A 4,439-nucleotide genomic window follows, 5' to 3' on the forward strand; every position below is an offset into this window, starting at 1 on the left:
AGACTTCAGCAATGGTTGGGTAAAGCGTGGAGTCATCCAGGACCTGGCCCGGAGGCAGGAGGGGACAGCCCCATGGCACTGAAACCCCCACTTGGTGCTTGCTCCGGATCCGGAGGACTTGATCTGGGCTGTTGAACTTCCCCGACGTGCTCCCGCAGGCCCCCTTCAGAAAACAAGGTTTAAACTCACTGTTTGCCAGTAGGTAACAGGATTCACGCCAAGTAAGAAGTCAAAAGAGAGAGCACCTCTCTCGCCAGTGCTGTAGCAGTGGTGCTAAGTCGTGGTGATGGCAGCAGCCCTCAGTTAATAAGGCAGCTGCGGGGCTTGGTTAGCTGTGATTCGTGGGCTTATTTGCTTTTCACCGTTAAACTGATTCAGACAGATACTTGTGAAAAACACCGTTGGTGTCACCGGAAAGCCATGCAGAGTTTAACAAAAACACTCACCTAAAATTTCATCCTGGACGAGCATATTCTTTATTTGCCATCTTTTATTGCCCCGGACAAAACTTTCCAGGGTTCTTTGAATAACACCCACAAAGCAAACATTTCACAAAGAAACAAGAGAAGACAGACAATTACATCCTGCCCCCCCCAAGCTCTCTGTAACCCCTCGGGGAGCCGTGCGTGACCCAGTGCCCAAGTGGCAGCGCTGGCAGGGGCTCACAGCCCCCAGCACAGCCCCGAGCACAGCACCATGCACAGCACCATGCGCAGTGTGCCGTTCTCAGCCTGCCTTTCCATAGGCTGCTGTATGAGCCACCGCGCATACAAAACTCACACAGTTTCTAAAGAGATATGTCTATGTTTCCTTTTAATGCACATATTATATCTTGAGCTTCTACGAAATAACCATAGCAGCAGCACTGACCCTGGTATCTTCCATGAGAAATATTAAGCTGTGGCTCTCTTTTTGATTCTAACATGAAATCTACCTCCCTGGTGGCAAATTCTGGGGTATCAGCCAAGCCGGGGATTGAATCCCATCCCCAGGGCTTTCTTACAGTCCAAGAAGGATAGATAGACATTTTCAGTAATTCCTTAAGATCTTTGTCCAAGAATACTGGTACAGACTGGCTGCTGGTTTTCTCAGAAACAGCCAGATTTCTGGGAAGCAGCAAGCAAACCTTGGAGTCATACCTGCCCATCACCCCTTCGATAGGAGAGATGTTCTGGGAGCCCCTGTCATGTCTAGTGGCTACGGGTGAAGTATAAGTCTCTTAACTTTATGCTGAGGCCATCTTTAGTATTTCTTAGATTGTTTTTTTTTTCCTTCCTTTCTTTCTTTCAATGCCTTCATCATCTTTTTCTGGAGGAATCAAAGACCTCATTCCAAAGGAGGGGGTCTCTCTTCATACTCCCTTGCTCTTCTGCTAAGCTGTGCGGTTAGCTATCGTTTGCTGTGAAAAATAACCTAGCTGGTTTTCCTTCAATCTGTCAATCGTAGCATCTCTTCATCGCTGAATTTTTCTTCCCTAAATGGGCATGATGTAAGAGCTGACTGTATTGCATCCTTGTAATGGCTTAGCTATCTAGACTGGTAATTATCAACGCCTGAATGGGATTCAAAGCCTCGCACGCTTTGCCCGTTGCCTTGAGGCTCTTGTATCACTTGAGGATGCCCTGACTAACACAGCAGCACTCTCTCCGCAGCATTCAGGCAAACGATAGGATGCACAACATAAAAAAAAAGAAAAGATAATCTGAGCTATGTTGTTTGATTTGGGCAAGGCACAGCGACTGAGGGGCAAGAGATTGCATCGCTGCTGAGCGGCAGGCACACAGCTTGCTGCAGCAATCAGAGGGCTTACCTAGCCAAGGTCTGGCAAAGAGAATCGAAGAAATTCTGCTTTTGCTAAAACAGGTTAAGGTCTGAGCCAACTCAGCAGGTAAAAAGATGCTCAGACATTCATTAATTTGTCTTCAGACACACTGCTCGCCTGTGGAAATGGCTTCCTGAGTGTCGGAGGCAGCCCAATGTCCAAGATCAATAGGACCAACGCAGACCTTCCAAAACCGGGCCCACCACTTGGCGCTGAGTGTTTCCCTCCCCGTTCCCAGCAGGGCTGTGCTATGGGCTGCTGCAGGTTTGCTGCACAGAGAGCTGCCCTGGCCGGGGCAGCAGAAGCAGCGTGGTTTGCTCCCTGCAGCCCGATGGTGCGGCAGCCCCAAGACCAGAGGGATGGACGGGAGCGTGGGCCAGGAGAAGAGTCCCCCGGGAAGCCCTCGTCCTGCTCACGTGGTGCAGAGCGAGCCGTCACCCCGCGCCGTCGGCGGCTGCGGTGCTGCTCTGCTCGGCAGGCAGATGATGTGGAACCGTCCTGGGCAGGCAAAACCCCAGGAGGTGAGACCCTGAGAGTGAGTTTGGAAGGCGGATTATTAAAACACTGAGTTACCAGAAATCTACTCCAGAGAAACTGTCTGAGCACACACAAATCAGTATGCAAAGATTCAACAGTGACAAGTCTGAGTGATTAACAACCCAGATTTATTAAGGTTAGCTCATGCCAAATGCATCTAACTGCCTTCAGCGTAGTTGCTGATGAAGACGATAACAGAGAAAACAGTGCAGGGGATACCTGAATTCCAGAGGCAAATCCCCTTATATAGCCCCATCACATAATGAACAAAGAAACCACAAAATGCCAACTAGATTAACAAACAGCAAGCAGAAAAAAAACCCACAATGAGTCAGAAAATTAGCTCAGGAAGGAGAAACAGAATACAATTATCATCAGTTAGCTCTTCAAGTGGAAAACAGTACCGAAGGCCTGTCCAAAGCATGCTGAAGGAGTAAATGGAAATGTCCTCAGTTAAATCCAGATCAAGCCCCTGGGAAACGGGGATATAGGTGGGTCAGTGCCAGAGACCACCCTCTTACACTGAGGTGTAGCTCAGCAGGTTGGATCACTCCCAGACCCGGGGAAGAAGAGGGAGAAAAGAGCCCGACCCTCTCCCGGGAGGCTGGGATGCAAAGGGCACACCCAGAATGAGCACTCGGAAGGTAATGAGCAGACACCCTCTGCCACGGGCAGCCAAGGAGAGTCTCTCCCTCAAGTCAGGGCAGATGGCTCTACCCTCGCACCGACCGAGGAGCAGACATGCCTGCTTCCCTCGAGCGATCACCTCCTGCGCTGCGGTGGGGAGAAAAATGTTTCTGATCTCCCCAGACCTTGGATGAAGCCCAAGCGGGAATACTGACAGGGTAAGGGCAGGTTTATCATGCCAAGCACAAATCTGCAGTCAGCTCTCATTTAAAGATTCAAGGCTTTTCAGAAAGCTGTGCTGTCCTACTAGTGCTCAGCAGTAATCCCTACCCAAATTCCAGGATGTATTCCTAAACCGCTCCCCTGAGCTTGATGTCCAAGCACTCCCGGTGCACACACCTTTCCAACGATGACCGCACCACTGGGCTCATCCCGATTAATTTTCTGTGCCGAGCAGGTACGTCAGAGGTGATCTCATTGCCAGGAGGTGTTGGCAATGCCACATTTGGGGTGCCTACGTTAGAACAGGACTGAAGTCATTTGGGGTCACTGGCCGACGGGACGAGGCAGGAGCAGATGACCAAACGCTGCTGCAGGGCAGGTGAGCGATGCTCAGAATTGTGCTGGAGAGGGCAGGGGGTCTGGAGGGAAGCGAGCTGACGCGGCCGGAGGAGGGAGGTCTGCAAGTCTCTGTGCCTGATGCGCTGCACCACAGCAAACCCTTCCTGAGGAGGTTACTGGAAGTCTCCCCAGACATCAAAGCAAAAGCACTTCTTGCCCTGCCCCTGTATTGTTTCTTTTGCTCCAGTAATAAGGGTTGAAGTAATGAATTTGGCCCTTGTGAGGAGGTTTTATTCTGCCATGAGCCCATACCAGCTAATAATGCCTTGTTCAGCAATGTCAAATCGCATGAGGACACCGCCTTCTGCAATGGGTTGTCAACGAAGAGCAGCGGTCACTTACCAAGCGGTGAGAGGAAAAAAAATAGTAATATTAAAAAAAAAAAACAAACCAACAGGCTGAGTCTTGCAGAAACCATGTGTCTGAATTTACAACACAATGGTCCGTCACTTGAAGAGACTTTTCCATGTCAGACCTCGTAAAAAATCTCCTTGACAGATAAGAACAGAGGAATTGCTTTATAAAATCTGATTGATGGACCATCTAATTTGTCTGCTGGAGACAAAACAATTGCTCTATGGGACATCATAAGGGACAATTCTAGGGAGTGTCCCCCAGTAATGGAATTTCTGCTTATTGCCTTGCAGTTAATGCTGCTTCAGAGCGTAAAAGTTTATATCTTCTCCAAGCGTCATCTGTATCTAACATATCCCTATGCTTTCATTGTATATGTAAGTATCTAACCCGTAGCGTGTCCTGGCAGAACTCGGTGGTCTCTTGCCCCAGGGATCGCCCCTCTACAAGGATCTTCAGTTGGTGTTCGTAGCTGAAA

Source organism: Cariama cristata, unplaced genomic scaffold, assembly GCF_000690535.1.
Source record: "Cariama cristata isolate BGI_N322 unplaced genomic scaffold, ASM69053v1 scaffold28789, whole genome shotgun sequence".
In the NCBI taxonomy this organism is placed as follows: domain Eukaryota; kingdom Metazoa; phylum Chordata; class Aves; order Cariamiformes; family Cariamidae; genus Cariama; species Cariama cristata.